The sequence below is a fragment of the Bos indicus genome, chromosome 9, assembly GCF_029378745.1.
Source record: "Bos indicus isolate NIAB-ARS_2022 breed Sahiwal x Tharparkar chromosome 9, NIAB-ARS_B.indTharparkar_mat_pri_1.0, whole genome shotgun sequence".
Lineage (NCBI taxonomy): Eukaryota > Metazoa > Chordata > Mammalia > Artiodactyla > Bovidae > Bos > Bos indicus.
The window spans coordinates 31,581,792-31,602,415 of NC_091768.1; the positions used below are offsets into that span (position 1 = coordinate 31,581,792).

The following is a 20,624-nucleotide window of genomic DNA, read 5'->3' on the forward strand; positions in this document are numbered from 1 at the left end:
CACCCATTCCAGGCCATTTTAGTTCGCTGATTCCTAGAATGTTGATGTTCACTCTTGCTATCTCCTGTTTGACCACTTCCAATTTGCCTTGATTCATGGACCTAACATGCCAGGTTTCTATGCAATATTGTTCTTTACAGCATTGGATCTTGCTTCTATTACCAGTCACCTCCACAACTGAGTATTTTTTTTTTTTGCTTTGGCTCCATCCCTTCATTCTTTCTGGAGTTATTTCTCCCCTGATCTCCAGTAGCATATTGGGCACCTACCAACCTGGGGAGTTCCTCTTTCAGTAACCTATCATTTTGCGTTTTCATACTGTTCATGGGGTTCTCAAGGCAAGAATACTGAAGTGGTTTGTGATTCCCTTCTCCAGTGGACCACATTCTGTCAGACCTCTCCACCATGACCCGCCTGTCCTGGGTGGCCCCACAAGGCATGGCTTAGTTTCATTGAGTTAGACAAGGCTGTGGTCCATGTGATTAGATTGACTAGTTTTCTTTGATTCTGGTTTCAGTGTGTCTGCTCTCTGATGACCTCTTGCAACACCTACCATCTTAATTGGGTTTCTCTTACCTTGGACGAGGGGTATCTCCTCACCGCCACCCCTCCTGACCTTGTTGGATCATATGGTAGTTCTATTTTTGAGAAAACCTTACACTATTTTCCATAGTGGCTGTACCAATTAACAGTCCCAGTAAGACAGCACAAGAGTTCCCTAAATTTTTCTTAGTTCTGACATTCAAGAAGTTTCTCTGTGAACTTAAAGACTGGCTGCTTATAAATTCTTAGACATGAAGAGTTATGCAATGGGCATTAATCTTGATAGCCCTAAAATTCAAAGAGTAATAATGCTGAAACCAGATTAGATGCTCTTGTACAATAGCCTGCAAATGGAAATGTAAACAAGCCAATCTCTGGTTGTAGAGCTAGAACTAAGGATAGCCACATGAAGGATGGACCCAATAAGATAATTGAAGCCACTGTCTTAGTGACAGTAGTAAAGTAACAATATTAGATTGGAAATCTCAATGCCCGTACTCTAGGCCTGTTTCTGCAACTAACAGCTAACGTAAACCTGTAAGAGAGCCATACCCTGCTTGGATTAAAATATGATGATGCTTGAGGCCCTGTCTATCCCCAAATTCTGTAATAATAGGAATTTACATGATCATAAATAGTCTTTCTACTCCTTGGATGTACAACCAAATCAATCATTCTGTGTTAGTCCTTCAGTCATGTCCGACTCTTTGGGACCCCATAGACTGCAGCCCACCAGGCTCCCCTGTCCATAGAATTCTCCAGGCAAGAACACTGGAATGGGTTGCCATTTCCTTCTCCTAAATCAATCATTAATACCATAGAAATGACATATCAATGTATATAACATATATATATATACACACATATATTTATTAAATAGGCACTGTATTTAGTGCTAATGCCAATTTTTCTCCTCTCCAGGATACTGTGATTAGTCTCCACATAAATTTTTTATCCCACAGAAGCCACTGATGAGTTTTTAATCACACAGAACTCAGAGAAATTCTTAGATTACAGTGCTATGATATATTTAATCAACAATATGAAACAAAAAAATTGGGTTTTCAAATGAAACATCCATTTTCACATGCAGCTTTTGTTTTTTTTTTCCTGACTAAATCTCACAAAAGCCTTGAACTTCTTATTGGTTCAGTTATAGCTGTTATCTAAGATCTCTGCCAGTATTCAATGTTTTGGCTACTTCTAATCCTGTTGGAGAAGACTCTTATGCTGGGAGGATTGGGGGCAGAAGGAGAAGGGGATGACAGAGGCTGGGAGGATTGGGGGCAGAAGGAGAAGGGGATGACAGAGGATGAGATGGCTGGATGGCATCACCGACTCGATGGATGTGAGTTTGAGTGAACTCCAGGAGCTGGTGATGGACAGGGAGGCCTGGCGTGCTGCGATTCATGGGGTCACAAGGAGTCGGACACGACTGAGTGACTGAACTGAACTGAATCCTGTTGTCACATATGTCATCTTACTTACCTTAGATCCGATTGCTTCTCTTTTTCATAAAATAGCAAAATGCCTTTCATATTCTTATCAATCAAGGAAACAAATTTAAACTTTATAATTGACAAATATATGTGTTACATACACAAATGATAAAAGTTATCATTCTCCCTATTTTCCATACCACCTAGTTTTATATCCTATAAATAACCAAGATTATTGAGTATATATTTCTAGATTATTTAATAAGAACAACACTTTTAATTTAATAACTCTGATATATGGTTTAAAAAACTTGTTTAAATACATTACCTCATTGAGTCTTTGAATTAGTCTGTGGCATACAAAGACAAATGTAATCCTCATTTTATAGATGGAGAAGATGAGGTAAGAAGGTGCAGAAGGTTGAGTTACATTTATATCCCAGGATGCTAAGGGCCAGTTCTGAAAATATTTGCTGCATACTTCCCCTACCAAACTTTGCATTCCATTTTTCATCTTTTTCTAATGTCAGCTCAACTTCAGCACCTATTTTCCACAAATCTTTATTCCAATCTTCTTTTATTCATTAAGTAAACATTAATCAGTCTGTACCATCTGTGAGATTCTATGCTAGATACTAAGGCAGAGCTTGGACCACTGAAGAAAAGGCATTAATCAAATAATGACAAAAGAAAAATGAATACTGCAACTGTGACAAAGGCTTCAAAGTAGAAGAAGCATCCTGTGTCATCAGACCCTGTGATTAGGAGATTTGATACAGTCAGAAGGGTCAGGAGCATCCATTCTGAAAGAGTAACATTTGGGCTCTTGTTGAACAATGAGACAGAATTTACTGGATAAGAAGAGAAAGAGAAAATAACACATGCAAAAACCTTTAGCAGCAGGAAGCATTCTAAGTAGGGAATAAAGAAAGACGCCTGATGTGAATGGATTCAAGAGATGGAGGAGAATACAATTTGAGATGAGACACGAGAAGAAATGGAGACCAGGCTCCACAGGGTTTTAAAGCCAAGGTTAATGATTTTTGTCTTTATCCAAAAAACAATGGGATTGTATAATTTAATTTATATGAAATATAAAAAGTAGACAAATTTGTAGAGACAGAGGTAGATTAGTAGTTGTCAGGGACTGAGGGAAGGGAAGAACGGAGTGTGACTGGTATTAGTTACAAGTTTCATTTTTGAGAAGAAAAAGATATTCTAAAATTAGAGATGATAATTGCATAACTCTGTGAATATTCTAAAACCTACCGAATTGCACACTTCAAAAGGGTGAATTTTATGGTATGTAAATTATATCTTGATAAGATTATTATTAAAAAAAAAAAAAAACTAAGTGGGAAAAGATTTTAAGAAAGGAATCCTCTGATAAGATTAGAGTTTTGAAAGGATCACTCTGGCTTCAGAGTGAAAATACAGATCTGGGAGTGGAGAAAGGAGGCTATTATAATAATACAAGTGAGAGTAATTAAGAAAGGAAAACCAATAGAGCTTAACTATAGATTGAGTACTGGAGACAAATAAAAAGGAGATGTCAAAGCATAGTCCCTCATTTTCTAGCTTGAACAAGGAAATGGATTTCAGTGCCATTCTCTGTGGTCCTAGCAGATGATCAGATTTTGAGAGGAGGGGTTTGGATCTTGAGTTCAGTTCTTTATCATATCATATTAAAGTCTGACATTCCCTGGAGATATGTCAAATAAAAATGAAAATATATAGGTCTGAAACTCAGAGGAGAGTTTTTAGTAAAGGGAAAACTTATGAGTCTTCTGCATATAAATTAAAATAGTAGACATGGATACAGAGAAACAAACTGGGAAGAGAATATATAGAGAGGAGAAGAGGGCTATGATCTACCCTAGAGGAACTCCAGATTCTTGGCTGTAGAGTATAAATCTGCATTGGAAAAATTAAAATAAACAGAAGCCAGAGAAATAGGGAGAAAGTCAAGAGAGTGTTCTGTCAAAGAGGACAAGGAGACTGTTGAATCACCTCTATGACAGCCCTCACACTATATAATTCCTACCTAGCTTCTCTGCTAGATTATGAGGTTTTTGAAGGCAGGCATATCTTCTTGTATTTTACTTAGTAGTGGGCCCATATCAAGCAATCAATGAATATGTGTGGTTTGCAATTAAATGTTTAAATTTGCTATTTGGTGGGGAGGGGGGGAACTGTTGCTTTGATAGCTCATAATTTTATGCTAGAAAATTCTTAGTGCAACAGAGAGAAGTTCCCATTTTTCCTGACTAAACAGAAATATCTCTAACTCCATAGTATAATGCAAGTGTGTGGCATAAACAGAGCTCAGTGAAAATGTCTAGCAGAAGCAATAAGCTAGCAGGAGTGGTGCTAAAGGCAGAAACACTTGCACAATAAAATCAAGGCTTAAATAAAATGAAAAAGGAGTCTGAAGGGTTACCGAGTTAAGATATTTTCCGAGCTAGATCTCTTATGGAAAAAAAAAAAAAAAACAGCAAGTCACTGAGCAGAAACAAAATGCAAGGAGGCTAAAGAAGACATAAATTTGTGAACCATGGCTGCAATTTGGCTCCCACCCACCCAGAAGTCCGAAAGATGTGACCAAGCCCTACTGGAAGGATTGTTAATAAACAAGTTTACTTGTATATAAAGTACATAAAACTCAGCACTATATTCATAATTAAACATATATACACATAACAAGGTTAACTACTTACTTTATAAGCTGTTTATATTGTTCTTATAATCTGATTCCTTTCTTTCCTAATCTCCAGGAGTTTGTGGAAAGCCTACTGGCCAGAACTTTGATGCCCAAGCAGGCACTTCCTCATATTACATGCATTCAACTTCAAGACATCTTCCTCACAGCTGCCATGAGGCGCTGTGGGCATGCCAGCTAATACTACGCTGAGAATAACACTGAATGCTGGGGAGAGCTTCAGGTGACTCTTGGGGCAGAGATTACTGCTGTATATTTGCATAACACAAGGAATATTTTGTGGGAACAGATGCTACTTTACAAAAGTTTGTGCTGATTGGTGGCTCAGCTGGTAAAGAATCTGCCTTCAATGCAGGAGACCTGGGTTAGATCCCTGGGTTGGGAAGATCCCATGGAGAAAGGAATGGCTACCCACTCCAGTATTATGGCCTGGAGAATTTCATGGGTTAGTCTATGGAGTCACAAAGAGTTGGACATGATTGATTGACTTTCACTATGCATTTTCCACTTTCCTATATGTCTCCTGATGAATGTGGCAATTCTGGACATCTATTTATAGCTGAACTGAACATTTTACCCTAAAAACTTTTCTGGGCAGCTCTTGTCAGTTGTGGCTTTGTACATTGAAAAATAAATAAATCTATGATCTGCATTTAGAAAATCCATCATGTCCTTTTCCCTCATTCTAACCTTGTCTCAAAAGTTTCACAAATCACACATCACAACAAGGAATTTGAAATCTCCCATATGACTAATCCTGTTATCTTCTCTTGCTCTTATCATTTCACATATTTCTTTGCCTTGTCTATTCTCTCCTAAAAGTCTATAGTGTACCTGTTTTTAGACACTTTATTTTTAAACCTTTTAGAGAAGCACTAACTTAGTCTCTAAAACAAATTCTTCCTACATGAAAATTAGTCAGTAATGCTCTGATTTATACCCCTTCAATTACCCCTTCCACTTGCAAGCACATTGCATAATAACATGTTCTAGACATTTCTGCTATCCTGCAGCAATAAGACTGTTTCTTTTCAAATATAAAATCTTTGTTTCTCATAATTTTCTTCTGTCACCCATGCTGTGGATGTTCTGTTTCTAATACTACTAGCCTACAGGCACAGACACTCAATAATTTTCATTTCCTCTACTTGTCTGACTTTGTCCAAATTTATTTGGATGATCATTTCCTCTCCTATTTTCCCCAAAACGGAAATATAAAAGTAAATAACGGTACTGCCTTTCTGTTTATTTTCCATTTATGTGGAAAGCCTAGAAGCTTAACCCCCAAAAGCAAGCACTCTTAAGCTTTTGTTCAAACCAGGTGTTTTTGGCTCTCAGCACCATGACTGTAACTTGAGAACTAGTTTTATGGCAGAACCATGCTGATCAGTCTTTCCTTTGCTTGCCAGGGGCCTGAGTGCTAGTCAGACGTGGGAACCATTAATTTCAGCTGCCATGGGTCAGACAGAGCAGCTCTCAGGCTGCTCCCCTCTGCTGCCTGCAGTGGGAGAGCAAGCAGTAGAGGGGCTGTGAATTACTACTTCCACAACGACAAAGTGCTCCACAAAACAGGCCAACCAGCAAGCAGTTTGGGGAAGTTATGCTTCTTATTTACTCCAGAGAAATCCAAATAAGTAAATCTAAGACTCAGAAGCACTGCAATAAAGAACGCTATTTCCCTTGGTTTAATTTTGAATTTCCTACTCTTCTCAACTTGAGATCATTTTTTGTATTGTGCATGTATGTAAAGACTATTCACGTTTGGTGACTCAAGCTTTAAGAAATAATCCTCTGGAAACCTTTAGATTAAGAACCAAGGCTGATCCTCATGCATCTAAGATTAATAGCCTCTAGGCCAGGGGACAAATCTTTCCAGGACAAGGTTTTCCCATGTGGCTTTTCTCCTTGGACTTCTACAAAAAGTTTCATTTATTATGTAAGTCTACATTTTTCAAGGTGCTCCCTCCATAAACTATCTTCAACTCCACCTGAAATTTGAGATTCTAAATTCAGTAGGACAATGTTCAAATCCCAGCTCTGTTATTTACCAATCATCGGTCAATTAATTTAATTCCCTTTAGCCTCAGTTTGCTCCTCTGTAGAAATAAGAACAGGTCTTCCCCAATATTAGCATGGACTAAGGCAAAACAACAAATGAAGGCCAATGTAGCATATGTCAAAATACCTAAAAGTTATCACATAAACTCTGCCCGCTAAGTGGCCTATTTTCCACTCAACCTCCCTTCCCCCCCTCCTCAAGCCTAGTCTTCTGGAAAGTACTGAGCACCCAGAGGACAGAGAGCCACTCTGCTCTCCCTGGGCCTGCCCCTGCCCCACTCAAAGCCTGTATGGGATTACGGATCTGCCAGGGCCAGAAGGTAGAAACTTCCCAGACCTCCTGGCTGATGACTGAAGTGCCAGGATTTGCCGATGAGCCTGAGCATCTACCAAAACTAGACCATCCAAGGAGAGGGGGTGAAGTAGGGAGGAAGAGAACGTCTAGGCATACCACTTTGGTGATTTAGGACATAAGCAACAGCACTGATTTGTTTTTAATTTTAATTGGAGGCTAATTACTTTACAATATTGTGGTGGTTTTTGCCATCCATTGACATGAATCAGCCATGGGTATACATGTGTTCCCCATCCTGAACCCCCCTCCCACCTCCCTCCCCATCCCATCCCTCAGGGTCATCCCCGTGCACCACCCTTGAACACCCTGTCTCATGCATCGGACCTGGACTGGCGATCTGTTTCAACGTTATTCTCTCAAATCATCCCACCCTCGCCTTCTCCCACAGAGTCCAAAAGTCTGTTCTTTACATCTGTGTCTCTTTTGCTGTCTCACATATAGGGTCATCGTTACCATCTTTCTAAATTCCATATGATTCTTTCTCTAGTTTCCCAGGGCAAAAAATGTCACACACACACACACACACACACACACACACACACACACACACAAACACACACTCAGCCCAGCATCCTCTGGCCTGGAACAGGCACTGTGGCTAACACAGTTATTTTCCATAATTCTCTGTAATCAAATTAATTCTACACATATAAAAAAATTAATAAAAGAAAAGCTTGAAAAGGAAAAACTGTGTCTTAATATCTATAATTTTCATTGTCTTCTAAAGCTCAAGGTACTGACTAGTAGATGCCCTTCTTATTCATGTCTAAGGGCAGGAATGATTGTGATCATTTTACGTATCTCATAGAATTGTGTAGGAAATAAATATGAAATGCATGTGAATTATGAATTATACCACTATCAAAATTAGGAGTAACTCTTCTCTAAGCTTGACCTCTAATTCTCATTGGGGAAAACAGGCAACGAAGCTGTATTTTTAGAAACTGAACAAATCTGAGACCAGTGTTATCCCATCGTCAAATCATTTGAAGATTTTTAGGCATTAGAGCACTATATTGGACTCTGGGCTTTAAAGATGATCAATTTTCTCATATGTTCAAGAATAACTAGATACTCCAACTCTTTGAGAGTAGGCTATGCTTGCCTTCAGTTGATTGCTTTATTGAGGTAGGAGAAATGAACTCTTTATAATCTCCTTAGAAATGATAAGCAGAGATGGCATCAAGCAAACGCAATAATCTTATATGGAATATTTTTAAGCAGCAGTTCCTCCCCTGATCTTTCACATTAATTAAACAAGTAGTTTGGTCCCATTTTTGGACAAAGAGTTTGCATGACACTTTATGAATATTATATATTCCAATTGCAACAATGATACAAAACTAATTTTTCTGAAAACCAAGCACACAGATGAGACTGGCTTGAAGTACAATTTGCTAATCTCATATTAGAGAAGAAAAACTTACTACATTGTGAGTATTGCAGGGTTTCAGGCCTCTGAAATGGAATTTGACTAAGGACATTCTGAGCAAATGGATAATACCATATATGATATATATGCTATATATTTACCTTACCTATAAGATTCTTACACATAGTCCTCAATTCAATCAGGCCAGCTGCCCACTAAAGAGCCCATGCTCACTGCCACCACTACACCCTCTAAGCTTTTATCCATGCCTGATGATGCACGCCCACCTACAGGTCTTTCAGGAAAACTGCCCTGATAGTCTCCTCTCTCACTCCTTTGGTCTCTAATTTTTTTCTAATGTCACATGTGCATGTTTTTCCTTGCTATTAACATTTTAAAATAATTGAGATAGAGAACAAAAATCCAATGACTGTGTATCCTTCCAGAGTGCCTAGCATAGTGCCAATGACTTCAACACAGAAGAGCTAGTTATCATTAATACATGGCAGACCTCAAAGGTCCACACAATTACTTGGTGTGTGGCCTATCTTTTCTTTTATTTCTGGAAGTAAGGTTACACAATATAGCAGACTATTTGAGCTCTGCTTTGTCCAACATGCTGTGAGACACTTGACAGATACAGATTTAAACTAGGTTAACATGAACCCTCAAATAGTTAAGTGGTTTAGTGTGTGTGTGTGTTCCTCTAATGAATAATTAACAGGAGCAATTTGAGAGACTCACCCATCGTAATGTGCTAAGAATGGCATTTGGGTTTGATTTCTCTTCTGTGTTTCTTCTGAAAGCATTCACACACCAGCCACCATCCTTGATACTACGTTTATAGGTATGTCATGTCTGGAGCCTCTGAGGTGGAAATTATGACAGTTGTTCTAGAAGCAGTGATAGAAAGATAATTAAAAAATAATTAACAAGAATAATTAGCATGGGGCCAGGGGAGGGGAGCTTTTATTTTATCAGCTAGACTGATCTGATTAAATGTGTATAGAACACAGCAAGCAAAGTATCTTTACATGGCAATGTGGAAGAAACAACGATTTTTTCGTGTTTAGTTTATTTTCCTGCTATTCCTTCCCCACCAGAAATCAGCAAGGAGTAGTCACTGTGATCCTCATTGCCTTTTAAAAAATTCCATTCAGCATCTCTCACAGCATATTTCCATTTGATTGAAGACATAACTGCACAGCTCCAATGAAAACACAGAAGGGGAACATCAGGATCTGTCAGCATAATGCTTCTGGGGGTTGTGTATTAGGTGATTACTTTGGCACTAGCTAAGGAGAAAAGAAAGGGAAACACAAAGGCAGTAAGCAGCCATCGAATTTTCACTTGTTTTTGCTTATCATGTTTTAGTTTCCTGAAAGCAAGCCTAAACTATATAAACTATATTTCCTGAAAGCAAGACTAAAGAATAGAAGCATTAACACTCACTTTCAGCCAGTAAGGTGTTCTCAGCACTGATTGTCTTTTAATTGGACAAGACAGTATACAATTCTATCCAGTAATTTCCCTGTTACAGGGAAGCTGTACATGCTCAAGAATGGCCCCCTGCTGAGAGAAAGCCCTTAGTTAAACAAGCTAGTCAGCTAGGAAAAAGCACGTGCTGGGGTGAGACAGACTGGGCAGGAACCCTAGCCTTGGTCATACATCTCTACTAGTTGAGTGGCCTTGAGTGGAGTGCTTTCTCTCCTTGATCTGAAACTGTCTAATTAAAATAGTGATAACAGTACCTAACCAGCCTGATGTTGGAATAATCATATATTTGAATGCTATGCTTCTGTCACAATACTTGTTTTCATTATCAGGTTCCTTAACCTCTCAGAACCTGCTCTCCCACCTGCAAAATGTAGGTATCACTAATCTCATAGGTTTAGGATGAGAATTAAATAAGGCCCCTAAGAAAATTACCTCCCCAAGCTATATTGTTTATCAAAACCCACTTGGGTAAAAAATTATGGAATGGTAGAAGATAACTAAATTCTTGACTTACATTTGTTGAGAGGGAGGGGAAAAAAGAGAAAGATATGATACAGCTATAGTCATAGGCATCAGAATATGGCTTTGAAACACATATGTTTCAAAGATCTGAATATAGTATTATTTGGTAATTTGTATTTGCTTATTTGCTTTTTGTTTTGTTCATTTGCTTATTTTTAACATATGCAGGAAACTAAGTTGTGTCCTAAGCACTAGATATTTGTTAAGGCATAAAAATATAATTAGCACATCATCACACTATTCTGTTTCTCCCAGAACTTGATAGCACTGAAATGAAGAAACAGAGTAAATGAAGTGGGTGAAGGCTTTAACAGTGATTGTAATGGTAGGCAGAAAATAATTTATAATGATTTGGATTCTTCAGATGAGTTTCTCAGATGCAATTTGCCTAGAGGATATTTGAGATGAAAATGCAGAAAGAACAGGCAACCAATCACATTAGAGGGTGTGAGAATGGCTGACCTGTCTGAAGTTCACATCACAGAGTTTCATCTCAGAAACTTCACTCCCCAGGAGCCATGGGTCCCCTAAGGGGTCACTTGATTATAGCAGAATCCAGCCATGGCTTGCATAGCCTAGATAACTTTACTAGATTCATGATATCTATTTAGCATGACTTATCCATTCATTTAACAAATATTTTTGAGCCACTCACTGTCCTTCTGGACTTGTAGTCTGGTGGGAGAAGAGGCAGAAAAAGGCTATCTCAAGTCTAGCTCAGATAAATAAACATAAGGGCCCCAATATTTATTGCATCACTCTTTGCATCACATAGCCAGGACATGGAAGCAACCTAAACGTCTATCAAGAAAGGAATGGATAAAGAATAAGTGGCACATTTATACAGTGGAATATTATTCAGCCATAAAAAGGGATGAAATTGTGCCATTTACAGAGATGTAGGTGGACCTAGAAACTGTCATACAGAACGAAGTCAGAAAGAGAAAAACAAAGATCATATATTAATGCGTATATATGGAATCTAGAAAAATGGTACAGATGAACTTATGTGAAAAGCAGAAATAGAGACATAAATGTAGAGATAAACATATGGATGACATTAGCTCTGAAAATGTCTTAGCTATATATTGGGATGAATTAGGAGATTGGGATTGACATATACACACAATTAAATATAAAATAGATAGCTAATGAGAACCTAGTGTGTAGCACAGGGAACTCTACCTCTGCAGTGACCTAAACAGGATGGAAATCCAAAAAAAGAGGTGGTGTTATACACACACACACACACACACACATATACATTTATAGCTGATTCACTTTGCAGTACAACAAAACTAACACAACTTTGTAAAGCAACTATACTCCAATAAAAATTATTAAAAGAAAAGACGGTTTTATATACATTAAAACCCCCATCACCACAGCCATCAAATCTCATAATTCATGTAGAGAGATTATGAGAGAGGAAGAGACTGCAAGTGCAAATGAGTCTTTTCCTTCCAAGTAGGAGATGTTTGCCCTTGGTAGTGTCATATCATGATTTTACTTTTCCTCATGAGTTTTTGACACCTTGTTATACAGCATGACCCATTAGCTCTGAAAAAGCCTCAGGAATATCTGGTTGCTCCCAACATGTTAGAACCAAGAATAATTCTCAAATTCTTCCATGTTCAAAAATACTAAGACTAAACTTTCCAGCTCGACCCCAGGGCTTCCCTGGTGGCTCAGATGGCAAAGAATCTGTTCACAATGCAGGAGACCTGGATCCCTGGGTAGGGAAGATCCCCTGGAGAAGGGAATGGCACTCCACTCCAGTATTCGTACCCAGAAAATTCCACGGACAGAGGAGCCTGGTGGGCTACAGTCCAGGGGGTCTCAAAGTCAGACATGACTGAGCAACTAACACAAACTTTCCAGCTCAGGTGATTGGATTTTAATTATTATGCCTGGAGCATATCACTCAAATATTCATTGACTAAATAAATGAACAACAAAAAGCTCCGAAAGAGGAGAGTGTGAGGGAAGTTTGTGGACAATAAGGAAACATTTTCAGAAGAACAAAAGGCAAGTTGGCTGCTTCCATAAACTGAGTGTTTCTCAAATTTATTTGAATTCTTCCTTTCAAAACATCCACAACTGTTAGATAAAAGAGAGCTGACAGTTGGAGGACATTAAAGTTGATTACCAATAGATTGTTTTAACATGCAAAGCAACTAGGGCTTTGCTTTGTGTACCGATCATAATTCTGAATCTGTGACAGTTAACTACGTCCGCAGCCAGCCTTAGGCATTATGATTCAGGCTTCAGAAATAGCATTTGTCAATACCCATTACCTGTGCCCTCTTCACAGGATGAAATTCCAGGCCTGTACTTGTCCAATCAAATGGCTGCCTCTTGCTTTCCTTAGTCTCCTATGATTGGCCAGGTGCTGTCAGCAGAAGAGATTCCTATTGAAGTCACTATATATTGATGACATCCCATCTCAGATGATCTTTAACACTGCCAAATAATCTTTCTGTTTGTCCACGTTTATCTCTAGCTCCCATTTTGCTCATCTTTAACACTGCCAAATAATCTTTCTGTTTGTCCACGTTTATCTCTAGCTCCCATTTTGCTCAACTGTTATCCCAAAGTCTCAGTGAAGCTCCATCTGCCAGTACTCCCTTCATCATTCTTAGATGACCGATGACTTCCTAGTTCACAAATTAAGTAAAGCCCATGAGAATTGTTTCCTTTGTCCATCTCGATATGCACAGAGATGCCCCCTCTTCTCCCCTCCTTTCTTCATACCTAGTATTGAGATGCTCCTTGTTCTGTCTGTATTAATCCTTCAGCTGGCATCTTATGCTTCTGGCAAATTATTCCATCAATTATCCCATCTCTCTCTTGCAATTCAGCCTTTTCATGTTTAGGAGTTTACGTAACTATGTTCAGATCTCTCCTACTCAAAGTAACAAAGGTTCAGTCCTGTAATCCCTTAATTATCTTAATACACATTATAAAAATTGGTTTTCAGGTACAGTATGCCATTTTAAGAATGAATTTTCTTTACTATAAAACTGATAATACTAATTTACTTAAAACCAGTGGATACTACTGAATAAAACATAAGTTCTCTAAAATAGCACACGAAGTTCCTAATTACCTATTCTCTACTCAGCTTCCCTCCTCATCTCCTTCCATCTTCCTTGGGAACCCTGTGCAATACTGAACTACTTCACCAGACGTTCTCTCTCACCACTCAGCATTACGATGTGTTTTGCTCCTACTGGGATATAATAATAGTGGTGTTGGGAAATCCTCAAAAGGAAATATTGGGTAAGGCAGCAATTTGACTTGTTCACTGTAGCCATGCATGCGTGCCTGGTCACTCATGTCCGACTCTTTGCAACCCCATGAACTGCATCCCATCCGGCTCCTCTGTCCTTGAATTCTCCAGGCAAGAATACTGGACTGAGTTGCCATTTCCTTCTCCAGGGGATCTTCCCCATCCAGGAACTGAACCCACATCTCTCACATTGGTAGACAGATTCTTTACCACTGAGCCACGTGGGAAGTCCTCATTGTAGCTATAGGCAATGGCAATAACTAAGGTTTTGTAAACAGGGGAATGATGGTAGTGGGTTTCAATATGGATCATCTACATGAGAATAGATTTAAAGAGGACAAGGATGCAAACTTAGAAGTTTGCTGAGGTCCTCTAAATGAGAGCTAACTGGTCTGAAATAGAGTCATAGCAGTTAACATGGAGCCTCAAAGAGGCCCAAGGCACAGTATCACAGAGGTCAGAGTTTAAAAAGAGACTATTGTCACAGAAACCTAGAGTGTAGAGAGCCCAGCCTAAAAATGACTGATTCGAGATCAAATGCCACAGAAAAGACCCAACAGAAAAATGTGGCCATTTGATTCAGTAATTAAGAATCTAAACAGCAGCAACTGCAATAGAGTAGGAGCAGAAACAAGGATGGAGAAGGCAATGGCACCCCACTCTAGTACTCTTGCCTGGCAAATCCCAAGGACGGAGGAGCCTGATAGGCTGCAGTCCATGGGGTCGCTAGGAGTTGGACACAACTGAGCGACTTCACTTTCACTTTCATGCACTGGAGAAGGAAATGGCAACCTACTCCAGTGTTCTTGCCTGGAGAATCCCAGGGACAGGGGAGCCTGGTGGGCTGCTGTCTATGGGGTTGCACAGAGTCGGACACGACTGAAGCGACTTAGCAGCAGTAGCAGCAGCAGAAACAAGGATGCAGAATTGAGGAGTGAATGGGAGACAGGGAGTGACTCCCTAGTCCAATGAGTGGCTAGTACTTTCCAAGAAATTTGAATAGAAGGAACTGGAATAGACTAGACAGGTCTGGGCTTCCCAGGTGGTATTAGTGGTAAAGAAGTAAAGTGAAGTTTCTCAGTAGTGTCTGACTCTTTGCGACCCTGTGGACTGTAGCCTGCCAGGCTCCTCTGTCCATGGGATTCTCCAGCCAAGAATACTGAAGTGGGTTGCCATTTCCTTCTCCAGGGGATCTTCCCAACCCATGGACAGAGGAGCCTGGCAGGCTACAGTCCATAGGGTTGCACAGAGGTGGACACGACTGAAGTAACGTCACAGTCATGCAGACAGGTCTAGGAGCTCTGTAGAGACAAAAGGCTAGTGAGGGTGAAAAAGGTTTACATGTGCCTAGGCTAAATTCAGACTGAAATTGAAGAAAGTAGGGAAAACCACTAGACCATTCAGGTATGACCTAAATCAAATCCCTTATGATTATACAGTGGAAGTCAGAAATAGATTTAAGGGACTAGATCTGATAGATAGAGTGCCTGATGAACTATGGACTGAGGTTCATGACATTGTACAGGAGACAGGGATCAAGACCATCCCCATGGAAAAGAAATGCAAAAAAGCAAAATGGCTGTCTGGGGAGGCCTTAAAAACATCTGTGAAAAGAAGAGAAGCGAAAAGCAAAGGAGAAAAGGAAAGGTATAGGCATCTGAATGCAGAGTTCCAAAGAATAGCAAGAAAAGATAAGAAAGCCTTCCTCAGCGATCAATTCAAAGAAATAGAGGAAAACAACAGAATGGGAAAGACTAGGGATCTCTTCAAGAAAATCAGAGACACCAAAGGAACATTTCATGCAAAGATGAGCTCGGTAAAGGACAGAAATGGTATGGACCTAACAGAAGCAGAAGATATTAAGAAGAGGTGGCAAGAATACACAGAAGAACTGTACAAAAAAGATCTTCATGACCCAGATAATCACGATGGTGTGATCACTGACCTAGAGCCAGACATCCTGGAATGTGAAGTCAAGTGGGCCTTAGGGAGCATCACTACAAACAAAGCTAGTGGAGGTGACGGAATTCCAGTTGAGCTATTTCAAATCCTGAAAGATGATGCTGCAAAAGTGCTGCACTCAATATGCCAGCAAATTTGGAAAACTCAGCAGTGGCCACAGGACTGGAAAAGGGCAGTTTTCATTCCAATCCCAAAGAAAGGCAATGCCAAAGAATGCTCAAACTACCACACAATTGCACTCATCTCACACGCTAGTAAAGTAATGCTCAAAATTCTCCAAGCCAGACTTCAGCAACACGTGAACCGTGAACTTCCAGATGTTCAAGCTGGTTTTAGAAAAGGCAGAGGAACCACAGATCACATTGCCAACATCCACTGGATCATTGAAAAAGCAAGAGAGTTCCAGAAAAACATCTATTTCTACTTTATTGATCATGCCAAAGTCTTTGACTGTGTGGATCACAATAAACTGTGGAAAATTCTGAAAGAGATGAGAATACCAGACCACCTGACCTGCCTCTTGAGAAACCTGTATACAGGTTAGGAAGCAACAGTTAGAACTGGACATGGAACAACAGACTGGTTCCAAATAGGAAAAGGAGTACGTCAAGGCTGTATATTGTCACCTTGCTTATTTAACTTCTATGCAGAGTACATCATGAGAAATGCTGGGCTGGAAGAAGCACAAGCTGGAATCAAGATTGACGGGAGAAATATCAATAACCTCAGATATGCAGATGACACCACCCTTATGGCAGAAAGTGAAGAGGAACTAAAAAGCCTCTTGATGAAAGTGAAAGTGGAGAGTGAAAAAGTTGGTTTAAAGCTCAACATTCAGAAAACGAAGATCATGGCATCTGGTCCCATCACTTCATGGGAAATAGATGGGGAAATAGTGGAAATAGTGTCAGACTTTATTTTCTTGAGCTCCAAAATCATTGCAGATGGTGACTGCAGCCATGAAATTAAAAGATGCTTACTCCTTGGAAGAAAAGTTATGACCAACCTAGATAGCATATTCAAAAGCAGAGACATTACTTTTCCAACAAAAGTCCGTCTAGTGAAGGCTATGGTTTTTCCAGTAGTCATGTATGGATGTGAGAGTTGGACTGTGAAGAAAGTTGAGCGCCGAAGAATTGATGCTTTTGAACTGTGGTGTTGAAGACTCTTGAGAGTCCCTTGGACTGCAAGGAGATCCAACCAGTCCATTCTGAAGGAGATCAGCCCTGGGATGTCTTTGGAAGGAATGATGCTAAAGCTGAAACTCCAGTACTTTGGCCATCTCATGGGAAAGAGTTGACTCATTGGGAAAAAATCTGATGCTGGGAGGGGTTGGGGGCAGGAAGAGAAGGGGACGACAGAGGATGAGATGGCTGGATGGCATCACCAACTCGATGGACATGAGTTCGGGTGAACTCCAGGAGTTGGTGATGGACAGGGAGGTTGGCATGCTGCGATTCATGGGATCGCAAAGAGTTGTACACGACTGAGTGACTGAACTGAGGCTAAAGGAGAACTTGGAAATTTTTTCTTAAAAGATCAAAGAGTAAATGTTTTCAGCTCAGTGGCCACAAGGCCTCTGTTGCAACTATTCGACTCTGCTATTATAGCACAAAACATTCAGAAACAATACCTAAGCTAATGGACAGAGCTGTATTTCTATAAAACATTACCAAAAAAGAGTGGAAGCAGACCCTCTGGTTATAGTTTGCTTGTCCCTGAGTGACTTCAGACAGACAGAAGGAGTGGGATTCAGAGCAAATCTTGTCCTTAAACCCGAAGAAAAAGGACAAGAATTCCTCCACACTCTGCCAAGGGCCTGGGTTCAACCCCTGTTCCAGGAACAGAAGTCCTATAAGCCACAGCTGGGCCTAAAAAAAAAAAAAGCGGCAGCAAAAGGAATAGTGATATATATACACCTGTCAAAGAAGCTGGATTAGCATTAACTAAAAACTTGAATACTTCATTAAAACAAAAATTCAATCTTTTTAATGTTATAAAAAGATATCTCCTAAAAGTGAAACCAGATGTTTCTAAAATGGCTCTTTACAGGACTCTAATGAAAGAAATATTTACTTAGTTGTATTGAAATGATTTGGATATTTTAAATTCTCAACCATGATCCATCAGTACCATCTCTCAGAAACTGAAATAGCATTCATGATAGCAGCAAGGACCGCGCCCAACACCGCCCCCTCACCCCAGCCTCACCCCTTACGTGCTGCCTGAACTTGGTGCAGCACAAGCTCATCACTGCCTGCTCTAAAAGGAAGATCTGATTTGAAAAGAAGGAATGCATTATTCTCTTTCCACCCTAGATCTACAGATAACTTACTTGAAAAGCTGATTGTGGAATCCTGGCTTATTTCCATGACTAAAGCAATGTGATTAAGTTCCTATAGGCTTTAGATAATCACCCAAGCTTTTTGATTATTATAATCAGGTCAGAGCTTCAATCAATGAAGCTCTTCTAACACTATTGACTACTTTAAGAATCTGGACAGGATAGCACCTAAAAACAAGAACTACAGGCATGCTGAGCGAAAGCTTTCTTTGCAGGGTAGTTTCCTTGGTACAGCTTAACCAGTGTGACAGTGAAGGATTAGCGTACCATGGATGTCCACGTCCTGAAGCACGATGGACAGGGGCATATTTGTGCAGCAAAGTGGGCTGAGTCTATACGTTTTTAATTTTCTAATAATTGCAATAGTCTTTCACTGAGAAAGTGAAAAATAGTGAATGTGGCTCAGTAGTGTCCAATTCTTTGCAACCCCATGGACTGTAGCCCGCCAGGCTCCTCTGTCCATGGAATTCTCCAGGCAAGAATACTGGAGTGGATAGCCATTCCATTCTCCAGGGGATCTTCCCTACCCAGGGATTGAACCCGGTCTCCTACACTGCAGGTGGATTTTTTTACCATTTTAGCCTTTCACTGAGACAGATACACTAATCATCCTCATCATAATTAAGCTGGCTGGGCTTCAGTAGCTTTTCCAACCCAGCCAAAATTTGCCAGGTGAGCCATTTTGCTAATTTAAACCTTGTGAACAGTGTTATGAATTCATCCAAAAAACATATCTGGCAAGTCAACTTTCTCCTCTGTAAAAATAAAGAAATCATGAAAGCTGGTTGGCTAACAGTGTTCTTTGCCACCCACCTACCATCAGTAACAATATTTCATTTGGTGCAGAGGAGCAGGGTGGTGGATATTTTGTGGCAAAGATCAGCCATGCTAGAGTTAAAGAAAAAATGTTCTTGTGCCTGTCAGGGGAGACATTGAAGACTTTAACTCCTCTCTAAGACTGTTCTGCAGAATGGCTCTGGGGAAAAGCTTCAGGCAGCCCTTCTCTGCTGTGGATGGAAAAAAAGAAATGGAAGAAAAATGTGTTAGGAAGCAAAGAGGTGGGGGCGAGGGAAAGAACAGGCAAACAACAAATAAATCTCTTGATAGTGTTTTGGATTGATAGATAGCACTTCATCCCGAAGCATTTCTCAAAACCCCACACATGCAGTCTCACAAAAGAAATGCAAAGCCTTCAAGAACAGAAGAAAACTAGAAAAACAAATAAATAACTAAGATTCTAATGGTGAAAAAGGAAAGGAAATACTTTGGACCAATTTCAGTTGGTCAAAAGACATTACAGAAAAGACTACCACTCTTAAATTCCTACCAGGTCTAGGTAAGAGTTCATTTTTTATGGTCTCATCCTTCAGGCATTCCATTTGGTTGGCTTAAAGGTTGAGTCACAGCCCTGCTGGGAATAGATTCCGTCCCAGAAAACCAGGCAATAACAAATGTTATGGCCAGTCCACTAAATCACACCATAGGAAAACCTTGACTTACTCTAAAGCTGTATTTTCTCAGTTCTCAGAATCTGAACCTGGCTCCAAGCATCATTTTGATGATGAGTTATCTCCTTTAAGTCCTCTGTAGAAGCAGGAAGTCCTAAAGCCCTTGGAGCCTTTTAAAAGTTTATTTTCCCCTGAGATAAGATACCAAAATCATAGCTCAGAACTAAAATTTCCACAACAACCAAAATAACTTGTTCACTCCCACCTAAAAATCTTCATATGACATCTCAGGATGCCACTTCATCATTTTTGTAAAACTAATAGCTTCCATTTTTAAGCCATTTATATTCTATCCATGTGCTTTTATATAGCATCACAGTTACACCCTATCTCTTTGAAGAGTCACTACACTTATGTGTGATCTATATTTTGCAGGCTATTCAAGCACATAACCACAAAACAAAAATGTTTCTAATTCTCTCTTACTTGTTCTTTGAGAACTCAAGCATCATGTAATACCTGGGAACATGTCTAGGAATCAGCATAGGATTTTTTAATTCTCTTGGCTACCAACGTTTTCTTATCCTCCTCCTTTAGGTCTTTATTGTTTGTGTGCTTTTTAGCCGACATCAAAAGTGGCAGCTACACTGATTCAGTTTTTTAAAGACTTGACCACCATCATTGCTGACTGTGGCCACCACAGCTGTGGATGTCAGCCATCGGCATTGCCCTTTCATTGCTCTTCTCAGTATCAGAAGTGATGCTGAGGTCCATGCCATTTATGATGACTAATATTAGAGCCCCGTCCACTAACTCCACCACTGCTATAACCCACACTACTCACCACTGCTGCCAGTGCTACAGCTGACTCTGTTAACTGCTGTCAAGGCAGCAACCATTGCAGCTCTTACTGCTGCCAATGCTGGGATTGCAACAACCACCCTTCTGAGGCCCAGTGTTGATTTTATCATGGCTCTGGTGATAGCTCTCATGAAAAGTTTCTTTTTAACCTCTATTGGTCTTTATTGTATCCTTCTTATGGTAGAATCAAGGCAAGTCTCCTCAGCGGTAGA

The 20,624-nt window shown here is 39.9% G+C and overlaps 1 long non-coding RNA gene across 4 annotated transcripts in view; it reads right to left on the reverse strand.

Moving 5' to 3' along the window:
- The window catches only part of LOC139184897 (uncharacterized), a 37,049-nt gene extending 22,880 nt beyond the window's left edge, over positions 1-14,169 (reverse strand). For 3 of the 4 annotated variants that reach the window (XR_011568415.1, XR_011568413.1, XR_011568412.1), the window contains exon 1: positions 9,231-14,169. This is a non-coding gene — a long non-coding RNA (uncharacterized lncRNA). The remainder of the gene's footprint in view (positions 1-9,230) is intronic. The other variant, XR_011568414.1, reaches the window with a different exon arrangement.
- Positions 14,170-20,624: the final 6,455 nt, after the last annotated feature.